Source organism: Anabas testudineus, chromosome 9, assembly GCF_900324465.2.
Source record: "Anabas testudineus chromosome 9, fAnaTes1.2, whole genome shotgun sequence".
NCBI classification, from domain to species: Eukaryota; Metazoa; Chordata; class Actinopteri; order Anabantiformes; family Anabantidae; genus Anabas; species Anabas testudineus.
In genome coordinates, this window is record NC_046618.1 from 23,565,705 (window position 1) to 23,578,741 (window position 13,037).

At 41.8% G+C, this 13,037-nt stretch overlaps 2 pseudogenes; both read right to left on the bottom strand.

The window, feature by feature from the left end:
* Positions 1–3,808: 3,808 nt before the first annotated feature.
* On the bottom strand, positions 3,809–5,133 carry LOC113150353 (annotated as a pseudogene).
* Positions 5,134–11,046: 5,913 nt separating this feature from the next.
* Positions 11,047–12,383, bottom strand: LOC113150503 (annotated as a pseudogene).
* Positions 12,384–13,037: the final 654 nt, after the last annotated feature.

Sequence of the window (13,037 nt, forward strand, 5' to 3'; positions counted from 1 at the left end):
TAGAAAGAGTTTTCAATCCCTTTGGATGTTTTATCCTTTTATTGACAATATAAAACAATCATTGTCAATAAAAGTTGGCGACTTTGACAAAAACAAAATCAGAAAAATACCTCATTAATGTCAAAGTAAAAAACAAAGTAATGTCAATTAATTAAAAATATATCAGGTGAAATCAGTGTTTACATTAATATTCACCCCCCTTCAGGTCCGTATTTAGTAGATGCACCTTTGGCTGTAATCACAGCATGGAGCCTGTGTGGATAGGCCTCAATCGCACATCTGGACACATTTTTCTGCAAAACTGCTCAAGCTTTTTTGTTGCGACATTCTATGCAGAACAATTCTCAATGCAAACACTGACCTTAAATATTTGGTTTATTTGGCTTCTATCTCTTCGATGCTTTTGTGATTTGACGTATATCCTCAGAATGTGTGGAGTTTCTGATTCCATTTGAGGTGTAGCTTGTGTGTTCTGCATAGAAAGTCGCACCAGTTGGGGAAGAACTAAACCAGTTGAGGCAGATGCCAGACCACCCACTCACCTTAAACTTAGTTCTGCTGGAGGTTGCTTTCATTAAAGCATGTTTTCATCCCCACTCCTTTCTGAGTGCTGCTCGAGAGGGATTGTTGAGTTCTGTGTATGATTTATGGTTGTATTTTTATATTCTGTAAGGTCTTAAACCTGACTTTGCCAAGTGCCTTGAGATGACTTTTGTGAATTTGAGCTATTAAAAAAACTGAACTGACTTGAATTTAATTGCACTTAATTATCAGCTACAGAAAATCACTGACCTTGTTGAGAGAGCATGCTGGAAAACCGCTGTCAGACACCTTGAAAACACTACAATGAAAAAAGCTGGTCCAAAGCTTTAGGATTCCTCTAGAAAATCATGTGAAAAAAAAACATTTATTTCTAGATCTTCTTATTAATGGTTAATATATGATTACTGTCCTTTGGCTTCAGCCAAAAGCATTAAATCTGGTATGGCTGAAGAGAATGAGAATGTGTGTGTGTGTGTGTGTGTGTGTGTGTGTGTGTGTGTGTGTGTGTGTGCACATGTAGCAGGGAACCAGGGCATGATTAAGCAGTGTCGGGGCCAGGTGGGTGTGAAAACTAATGCAGTGAAGAGCTGCTGTTCTGCAAGGTGGGAGGTCAACTCACTTTGAGTTGCAGCAGTTTCCAATTAAAAGACGTAATTTGAAGTGGGAGTGAGGTTGGTGAAAAGTATCATTCTGAACAAAGGAAATTAAAACAAAACAGAAAGACAAGTGATGGCCCACTATTACTGGCCTTACCAGATTGAACACTTCTTTGTTCTGTTCTTATTTTCTCTTCCTCTTTTCCATTTATATCAACCCCTCACGTGTGATCCAAGAACCAGGAAGTGTGAAAGCCTATGAGGAAATGCATGTCAGTTCACAAATGTTAATAATGTTGGAGGAATGCTGATCACTACAGCAAAATGTTCCTGTTGTGTTGATGTATTGGATTGTTTTCTACATTAGAGATGTTTCTAAGCTGCTAAACAGTTGGTCTCTAACTGCATCACTGTCTGCTGTTGCTTTTTACAGTGTTGTCTCTGAAAACAGCTGCTTCTCACTGCGTCCCAAAATGATGCACTGACTGTGAACCAGAACAGTAAAAATGTGGACTGGACACTAAAGAAATGTTCATTATTTACAGGTTAATCACTGTCACAGACACCTTCCACAATGAAAAAAGCTGCTCCAAAGCTTTAGGATTCCCATAGAAAATCATGTGATAAAAAAAAATTATTTATAAAAGATTATTAGCTGATGCAAGCATTAAATTGTGGTTGCAATGAAAAACCGCACAGTTAAGATAAGAGGTAAAAATGTTGGATATTTTTGTGGCTCTTTTGAAAATAAAGCTCCAGGTGCTGGTAATGATGATGATGGTGATTATCATGTTCAAAACAATCAATATCTCCATAGTGTGATCGTCTTCACAGTGCACATCAACCTTTATAAGCAGACTAATACTCACATTACAGTAGACATATTATGCCTTGTCTGCCTAGTTTTCTGCCACAGCCAGCTATCCTGTCCTTCCTCACTCTGTCATGCTCCGCTTCTGACCTGTACAATGCTTCTGCTAAACACATCCACACCCAGATGTTGATATCAACATCATGTGCCAGAGTATAAAAGAAGATGCATGTGATGACAAGTGACATCTAAAGAAACACAGATTAATGTCAGGGATGGATCCACTTGTCAGGTGTTTTTGTCCAGGGAACATTGCTATCTGTTGATGTGGTTTACTAAACTATAAACACATTCTCTGATCGTGTGTATGAGGGAGGCAGCCTCGGCAAACCTCAGAGAGTTATAGCTCTATCTGCTGGACTATTTCTGTAACTACATCTTAACACACCCAGTGTTCGACTAATACTGTCTTGAAAAATTAGACAAAAATACAGTGTTTCAGCTTCTCAGACTGACTGAATGAAAATGTACTAACTGTGAGATCGTTGGGTGATAATACTGAATGTGAATTAGTAGTACCTGTGTAGTACCTATTATTCCATCTGTCACAGATGCACCGTTAGTCTTCTCAGCCAGCAAAAATTCACCTGTTTGTATAGCAAATGTGCACTATTGATAATGGTACAAACCACAAATAACTCTAAGTTACATTAACATATAATATATATGATAATATTATACTGAACTTAATACGTGTTGAAGTTAAAGTGATGTAGGAGTAGATGTTGTAGGATAGATCTACCAATGATCAGCAGAAATGTAGTAGAGGACAATGAAGGACCATTGTAATAATAATAGAAATAGAAATAGAGAAATATGATGGCACGTGACTTAGCTTACAGTTTGACACAGCAACAGTTATGTCTCAGAACTTAATCTTTTAATTCAATGTCATTCATTTTAAATGAGATCTCTCTGATTTTGGTCAGTCAAAACCTCTGGTGATTTGTCCCATTTAAGACCAATTGAAAACAGCAGTTGTACATACGATCATTTGTTCTAATAAGTGTTTATTCTTTAATTTTATTTATTTGCCTATAGTTCTTAATCCACCATTTCTATGTCAATATAATATATACATATAATACAATACATGTCAATACATTACTAAAAATTTTTTATTTTTGTTCCCCTTAAAGAGATTAACCCTGATGGGATAGCATGAAAAACATCAGCAAATACCTCTAAATTAAACGAAGTAAGTACCTCTAAACTCAATTTAGTTTCTCAAAAAAAGTTACGTAAGAGATGTGTGATTCTGAAACTGAGTAGTTTGAACTGGACAATGTAGTGAAACTAATCTAATCTAAGATCTCTTAATAAATTTGACTTAATAACAACAGAGACAGTGTTGTGAATTATTCGAGCTATAAACACTGTCACAACTACTGGTCAAACATTTGCAGTTGCTCTTACTGTTGAAACTCTAATGTTACTGTTACATCCACTATCAGGTGAAAATGTGACACAGATACATGACTGAAAAAGAATAAAGTAAAGAAGAAAAACAATCCATGGATTTGCTGATGTAATAATCAGAGTCTCAGCATCTTAATAACTTTTTATTGAACATAACTGGTACACAATCTTAATTAAAGCATGACCAGACCCTGTTAATTTTCCTTTCTTCTTCCCTGACTGTAGGAGAGTTATTGGAGCAGTTTCCATATAAGTTACATATGCTAATTTATCATTTCATGTTGTCTAGAATAATTGTAAACAACAACAAAGGTTTCACTGCATTACGTTCACAGATGATAAACATGGACTATGTCATGTTGCCTTTTCCATCCTTCATTCAGGCACATGGCTTGGCATCAGGAATAGGTTCACAGCGGTCCACCACAGCCCGGACCTCTCCAACCTCTACACTGTCATACGTCCCTGTGATTAACTTCCATGTGGTCTTGCCGTTGCTATAGGTGCGTTTGAGGCGTGCTGTAAAAGGGATGTCTGCTTTGTACTTATATCCCAACATGCTGACGGCACAGGTGTGGTTTGGTGGCACATCTTGCTTCAAAGAAACAGAGTGGGAGTGTGACTCCACCACAGTGGTTCCCTTGGAGAACTGCTTAGTTGTCTCAGTGCTGAATTCAATACCTGTGGAGCCAATAATGGGGATTTTGGCAGTGATGGAGCTCTTTACACCCGCTGTGATGGAGAAGCTGGTGTCCCACCTGTGCTGCACTTCGTTTGTCTTTGATAATGTTCACTCGTTGTTGGTGATGGCTGATTTACGCATGGTCTCTGGGGGATAACTAATGATTTCAACCCCATCAGTCTTGTACTTGACATCATAAATTTGCTCTTTAGATATACCTTTGTTGAGGGTCAGAACCTGGTAGTGCTTGTACCAGTACTCTTTCCCTTTGTAGGGGAGGAAGAATTCTTTATGTTGTGGAACCACCTTCCCAAGTCCATAATTATTCTTGCCTATATAAACATTTATCCCAGAGCAGGTGTTGATTGAATTCTGGGGCACTGAACCGTAGGAACCTTCTTTCCACTCTAGAAGCTCAAAGTTGTTGCTGTTTACCAGAATAGAAAATGGTGAACCGAGTTTCTCTTTTCCACTATAGGCATAGCGACAGTGAGGCCCAAGGCTGGGGCTATAGAAGCCGGCCTCGCACCCATATTTACAGACATAGTCACGGCGACCAGTATAACTATTGTGAATTCCAACGGCTCCATTTGGTAAAGACCCACGCCAGTTCTGCCACAGAAGGTTTGTGTTTTTCAGATTAGGGAAGGACAAATATGGACTTCTCTTAAACTCAGAATAGGTCAATTGAGCCAACATTGTTCCATTATAAGTAATATTAGGAATCCTGTTTCTTAGATCTGGTTCTAGAACAGAGTCTGCATTTAAAAAAGAGAAAAGGGATGTTTTCAGATAAACGTGATGACATTGACCTGATGTTTTATGGACTGAAGAGTAAAGAAGAAACATTGTCAATCTGCAGTAAATTATTATTTGATATTACCAGTATTCTGTCTCAGAAGTTTTTAATATAACTTATTGTTTCTACATCTTTTTACCTTTTGGAGCTGAGAGCTTTCCTTGTCCATGTCCTGCAAAGCAGCCAGATCCAGCAGAGCCAGCAGCAGCATAGACAACTTCATCTGGACATGAACCAAAATAATCATAGTCATTCAAATCAAAAAATCAAAACATGATTATATAAAACTTTAAAAAGCAATTAAGCAGCATTATGTTAAACTTTGTAAACTTAACATGTTTAAACTTACTCCTAAATATTATGAAAACATTTACAATATACTTCAGTCCTTTAGAATGCCATAAAGACTACTCACCATTGTTGGCATACATGAACAAATGTACCAACCTGTAGTCACAGGTGTCTTAATATCCTGTCACGTTTTATGACAGAATCATATAAACACGTACTTTCACTTTTGCTGGGCTCTGACCTTCAATAGTTAATAAATAGCTCATATAAGAGATAATGAAAGTAAGAGATAATGAAACAACAGTTTTAGTTTTTTCATTTCAAATCCAACAGTGTGAACATTTTAGGAGTCACTCCCCTTATCTCCTGGTGAAACATCATGTCAACACAGTACATATGTTTTATGACTACAACATCAACAGTGTTGAGCAACAAAAGTGGTTATGGTGTAAATTTGAATGTAAAGTGCCCACTAAAGAAAAGTCCATGCAAATAAGTCTGGTGTAAAAATAAAATTTCCTTCCTGACAATTGGGGTTTCGGAGTTATCTGATAATGAAAACTTTATTGATTCTTTTGGGGAAATTATGGTTGGACAGCTGCCACACACTACATGTCGTTACTACTATGAGGTTTCAGCGTCTTGTTTAATGTTAATTATGCAATGATTTAAAACCTGTATTTGTTTTTTAAAGTGTTGTTAAAATAGCAGGTAATGCAGCACAGTGGTAAACATGGCACCAAATCAAAAGGAGCAATAAGATTTTCATCAATTTGTATATTATCTTTTAGCTATTTTAGTTAGTTATATATGACTTTTAAATGATTTTTGATGATTTGAAGAAACCACGGTAGAGAGTAGAGAGCAAGTGCTGGAGGACAAGTACAGTTCCTTATTTTTATTTAGGAACCAACCTGTTTTTTTCTTGGTCCTTAGTGACTTCCTTTATTTATATGGGCTCAATGAAGAAGCTTCATAATATTTTTTTGCATAAATGCATCGTTCCTAGAGTAATATATGTGTTGTTTTGTCAACATGAAGTGTTTCCATATACAAAAGAACAAAACTGGTGAACTCATCAACACACCAACTGAAGAGTTTACATAGTGGGATTTCCAAATCACTTTTCAGTGATTAGGAAATCTGACTCTGACCCTTTGGATCAGGGGCAGAAAAACAAACGCACCATAAAAAGTTTGTCTCGTATTAGGCTTTGTATTACACCAATAAGGAACCAACCTGTTTTCTGCTGAGCTGGCAGCTGCCTCGTGTTTGTATTCTTTTAAACTTAAACCCATTTATTGCATGGTTGGTGTGGAGACTTGATTCAGTGCCCTTTAAGTGGTATTTAGATGTGACAACAAAGAAACATAAAAGATGCACAAAATGATTCAAAACCACCTCAAAGTGTTGTTCTTAAATGTAATTTAAGACACAACAACCACAAATGATACAGCTGGTTTGTGGTGATTTGTGGTGAAACACAACGTCTGCTTCTTTCGGTAAGATGTCCATTTTCTAACATACTTAACTTAACTTGGAATAGATTTATAGAATTTAATATTAAAATGTTTTGTTTTTTTCAGATTTTTTGTTTTTAGTTTATATGCACATCAGGTAGTTGCCAGGGTTTTAATTTTATTTAATTTAATAATTGTAAAGGTAATAAATGCACATTGACTTCAAGCCAGATTTATTCAAATAGTTAATAGATTTGTTGGAAAAGAAAAGTGATCACTAATGAAAATAATTGTTCCTTCCTGCTTTAAACAGAAATTATTGAGATGATTCATTTGGTTCAATTCAATAAAACTAAATTGAAGCTGAATTCAGCTGAAAACATTTGTAAAATTTGGAGACTAAGATTAAATCAGAACATAAACTTTTATCTAAATTGCCACAACATGTTGTTCTGTTGCCTTCTTCTGTGACTCTTCTCTATTGTGCCATGACAAATGTATATTTTTGGCTATGCATTCATCGTTGATCACAAAACAACACAAACATTCTTTATCTATGATTGCTGTTCTCTCACCTCCAGTCTTGTTTTAACTATAGGCAGAACAAGGTCAGAGGCACTCTGTCAATTCCAGTCCAGTTTTATATTTCTTTTTCTTTTTCTTTCACATCTTCAGTTGCAGTTTTATTAAAATGTCTTTTTATTCTAGATTTATTTTCACAAAGTGTCATATTTGGTACTTTTTCTTGTTCATTTTATTTGCCATGGCCTCTATGGCTTCTCTTTGCTAATGGCTTTATAACTTTGTTTAGAAAGAGCCAGGCAATTAATTGTACTATTCAAATTAATATATCTATTAAGGTATTAAGTTGTATTATGATGTTGAAAAACCAAACTGAGAGCACCACTTAACTTCAAAGTACAGCATCTACAAAGGCTAAATGTGTATTTTTTTTCCATTTTTTGTCTAGTTCCTCACTTTAATGGACCATTAATTGACCAATATGAATATGTTATATATACTAGTACACATATTACATTCTGATCTGCACACAATTACCTATTGTAGGAGCTCTTATGACCAATAAAATACAAAATAAACCTTTGAGCCTAAATATATGGTAAATGTGACACCTGTTCTGCACATTCCAACAAAGTGGAGCTCAGTGTGTGGTCAACTTTATTTTTGATGGTCTAGTAAAGAAGACATTTTCAAACAATGACAAAATTGCAACACCCCCAGATTCGATTTTGTTTGGTCCTAACTTGTTTGAACATTAAAATGCAGCCATATATACAAAAGATTTTCTCAGCTTAAAGTGGAAATTTGGGCATTGATCATTTAACTAAAGGGTTAAAGCAGGAAGCACAGACACTGCTCACCTTTTGGAAATATGGACAAACAAGTCTCTTCTTCCTCCCATCATCTCAGGACCAAAACAAACTAGATTTATTGGTTTGTGATGGAAAGGTCCAGTATATGTGGGTGTATGTAAGTTCTGACCAGTTCAAGGATGTGGTGGTAGAATGTTTATTTGACACATTATAACTTATAAATAGTTCAGCTGTGGACCATTTAAACACACTGTGTTTACAGCCAGTTTGATCCTTATACTGATCTTTATATATGTGGCTGCCTTATGGCAGCATCAGGAAACTTAATTAATGAAATTCCCACACATTACAGACATCGCACAGGCTGTTGCTAATCTAAATTTCTGTTACAAAGTGAATCATACAGGAAACGTGCAGCATGAACACGGTGCTAGAGACTGACACAGTGTAGAGTTGAATATGTGTAGGACTATGGCCTTGGCTGGTTTTCCTTCTTGTGTTCTTATTGTGTTCCAGGGAAACTGGAACTTAGGCAGGGGTTTGAGTGAGCTACTTAAGTACAGTCAGTGACTTGTCCTTAAGCCACTCCATCAGTAAAAGCTGTTGTAGCTGCTGAAAATTATTTTAGCTGCTGGGACACATTTCTTTCTGAATCTAGACCAAATGGCAAAAACCTTCAACCAGGGATCTGACTCAGTCAACCCTTATTCAATTTTTAATGGAAACAAAAAACGTTTTTTTAATTGCTGGTGATTATTTTATTTAGCAGATGTAAAAGTTAACAGCAAAGCAGTAAAAAGCATTATATTATGAAAGACGTCAGCAGACTCGTCAGGATATGGTGAACTTGGAAACATTACACATTCTAGATTTCTATTAGTAATTAATGAAACACTATTAATACATTTTTTTGTGATGAATTAATTATTTACTTTAACAATGTAAAATCAATTTTCAATCTCCTCTTCTTACTTGTGCATCCCAGTGTCATTTCTTCACTCTTATATATCTAGGTATAAGGGATTTAACTAGTTTTCTTTTGTTGTTATTCCCTGTACTTCTTCTTTTGACCTCTCTTTTTCTCACTCTTATCTTTTCCTCTGGGGCTGTGTTTCTTTGAAGACATTTTGAGTCCAGTGTTGGGAAAATTACTTGAAAACATGATCAACTAACTAGTCACTGACATTAGTTACTGCTCTTTGAAAGCACATGGCCGGGCGGGCGGAGGGAGGCCAGGAGGAGGGCCCGCAAACACCAGACCGGGCGGGCGGAGGGAGGCCAGGAGGAGGGACCAGGCGCAGCAGACCAGGGGAGACTCAGGCGGACGCCCGGGAGGCGGCAACCAAGACCAGAGAGATGACGAACCAGAAGGCACAGCCTCGGGCGGACGGCCGGGAGGCGGCAGGAGAGCCGGCGAACAGACCCGGAGCGCCTCGGGCGGACGGCCCGGAGGCGGCAGGAGAGCCGCTGACCGAAGGGCGTCGGGCGGACGTCCCGGAGGAGGCGCCAGGAGAGCCGCTGACCGAAGGGCGGCGGGCGGACGTCCCGGAGGAGGCGCCAGGAGAGCCGCTGACCGAAGGGCGGCGGGCGGACGTCCCGGAGGAGGCGCCAGGAGAGCCGCTGACCGAAGGGCGGCGGGCGGACGTCCCGGAGGAGGCGCCAGGAGAGCCGCTGACCGAAGGGCGGCGGGGGGACGTCCCGGAGGCGGCCAGCAGACCAGGAGAGCCTCCGGCGGACGGCCAGGAGGCGGCAAACAGACCAGGAGTGCCTCCGGACTGCGAAGCGGAAGCCGGCTGCCTGGAGCTGAGACCCGGAGGGCCGGCTGCGGAGCTGAGACCCGGAGGACCGGCTGCGGAGCTGAGACCCGGAGGACCGGCTGCGGAGCTGAGACCCGGAGGACCGGCTGAGGAGCGCCGGGCTGATGCTCCGGCGGCGGCGTCTGGAGTGCCGGCTGGGGAGCGCCGGGCGGATGCTCCGGCGGCGGCGTCTGGAGTGCCGGCAGGAACGGGACAGGCTGGAGAGGCGGCGATGACAGCGACCTCGGCGTCGACCCGCTCAGAGACAGGAGAGACGGCGACGACGGCTTCTGGGTCGACCCGCCTGGAGACAGGAGAGACGGCGGCGACGACGACCTCTGCGTCGACCCGCCTGGAGACAGGAGAGACGGCGACGACGACCTCTGCGTCGACCCGCCTGGAGACAGGGCAGGAGTTGTTGTGGTGACCAGAGCAGCGGTGATTGCAGCAACCAGGGTAGCGGCGACCGTGGTGACAGCAACAGGATCAAGAACAGGAGCGAGGACAGGAGCTGTAGCAGGAGCCGAAGCTGAGGCAGTTGCGATGGCAGGAGCGGCTGCGGTGACAGGAACTGTGACGACTGGAACCGTGACTGGAGCAGCTGCGGCGACTGGAACCGTGACTGGAGCAGCTGCGGCGACTGGAACCGTGACTGGAGCAGCTGCGGCGACTGGAACCGTGACTGGAGCAGCTGCGGCGACTGCGGAACCGCCGCAGGTATCTGGATTGCAGGTAACTGATTGGTTTGGGGGCCATAACCAGACGTGTACCCCAGAAAGGTGAGTCCCGATAATCCTCTGGGTGTGCATAGTTCTCCTACAGTGCTTCAGGGAAAAGCCCGTAATGATCAAGACAGGGAGGGAGGTTTGTGTGGCCGTAAAAGGGATCATAAGGATCCATGGCCGCGGTCTGGTCAGATCGTTCTGTCACAGTTTTAAGGGAGGGGGACGAGGCAGGAATTAACTTAAACAGGATTTATTACTGAAAAAAAAATACAAAAACAGGGAAAACACGAGGACAAAGTAACAACAGAAAACCATCAGTGCGACTGGGAACAAAGTAACAAAACAAGACTCCAAAGTACAAAACCAAAAACCACTGCACGATGGCAGGAAAACACTCACTGAAACAGGGTAACAAAGTCCAAAGATTCAGGAGGGGAAAACAAGTCAAGAGAGTCCAAATCCAGAGTCCAGGGGGGGAAGTAGACAGGGCTGAGGAGGAGTGAGCAGGAGCAGGCAAGGGTGGGCAACAGTCAGGGAAAGCAACAGGCAGGAACACAGGCAAGGAACCACAGGCTGGAGACAGGTTGGGGAAAACGACGCTGGAAACAAGAGGGGGGAATGACGACGATCTGACAGGGGAGGAAGGTCTGAGGAGAGGTTATGTAGTGTGAGGGGAACACAGGTGAGTCCAATATGCCGCTGATTGGCAAGAGCAGAGGGAGAGAACTGGCTGGTGGGCGGAGTCCAGAGGGAGAGTGAGGTGGAGCAGTGAGGGAAATCCTCAGCTTGGCCTGATGCCAGGCCGAAACCATGACAGTGGGTTTACAGCGATCCACAACACCCTGCACATCTCCAATTTGGACGCCCTTGTACGTCCCAGAGATGGACGCCCATTTGGTCTCTCCGTTTCTGTAGGTGCGGCTGATGCGAGCTGTGAAAGGAATGTTTGCTTCACACTTATGGCCCACAATCCTGACACTGCAGGAGTGGTTTGGTGGGACACTTAACTGAACATTAACAGAGTGGGTGTTTGACTCAGTGTGAGTGGTGCCCTTGGAGAACTGGAAGGTTGTCTTCAAGCTTAACTCAATGCTTGTGCCAATAAAGGGGATTTGGGCAGTGATGCTTCTCTTGATACCCAATCCAATGGAAAAGTTGATGTTCCAGCTTTGCTCCACTTGGCTTGTCGTTGTGAGGGTAACTGTCTTTGACACTGGGTGGCACTCATTGTTAGTAATGGTAGATTTACTCATGGTCTCTAGAGGATACATATTGATTTTAGCTTCATCAGTCTTGTACTTGACGTCTGAAATTTGTTCACTGGATATCTCTGTGTCATAGGTCAGGACCTGGTAGTAATTGTACCAATACTCTTGCTCTTCCCAGGGAAGGAAGAATACTTTCTGCTCTTTATCCACCTTCCCAAGTCCATATTTGTTTCTTCCCTACATATGTAGTTATTTTGCCTGAACAAGTTTTAACTGAATTCTGAGGCACTGAGCCACGGGAGCCATCCTCCCATTCAAGAAACTCTAAGTTTTCTTTATTCACTAGGATCTCAAATCTGGATGCAGGATGCTCCTTACGTTTAAGGGAGTAGTAGCAGTAAGGACCCTTTTCAGGGGTGTAGAAGCCGGCGTTGCATCTGAATTTGCAGACATAGTCAGTGCGTTTAGTGTAGTCATTATAAATTGAAACAGCTCCATCTGGGAGAGAGCCAGTCCAGGTCTGCCATTCTAGGTTGGTATTATCAATCTTCACAGGAGGAGACAAACTCCGCTTTTCCTTATTTTCCAGAGGAATCAGAGGAGCTAGATCTCTAGTCATCAGTCTCATAGGGGAGATTTTAGGCACCCTGTCCTTTAGATTTGGGTTTAGTACCGGAACTGCATGAAGGAAGTAAAAGGGAAAGATAGAAATGACATATAACATTATACCTAATGTTTTTTCTTAGTTTGTTTTTTCAAGCTTGCAATACATGCTTTAAGGCAGGGGTCACTAACAACGCGGACCGCGGTCCGGATCCGGACCCAGAAGCTGTCCCACACGGACCCGGAGCTACAGACCAAACCAACGTTTTGATTTCAAATCTAGCGGGACAACATAATTTTAAAGGGCGCAGCTATTGAGATAGTTACGGTAGTTATTTAGTGGACGTGAAGACGCATTGGCCAGTTGAATGGGAGTGAAGCCATCCCACGTGACTTCACTTAGCCAATCGATTCTGTGGATCACAGGCGGGAAAATTAGCGACTCAACAGTAGATGAGAGAAAGTTGGAGAGAGGAGAGATACAGACGACAGAGAGGAGAGATACAGACGACAGAGAGGAGAGATACGGACGACAGAGAGGAGAGAGAGACAGACGACAGAGAGGAGAGAGACAGACGACAGAGAGGAGAGAGATACAGACGACAGAGAGGAGAGATACAGACGACAGAGAGGAGAGAGATACAGACGACAGAGAGGAGAGAGACAGACGACAGAGAGGAGAGATACAGACGACAGAGAGGAGAGAGACA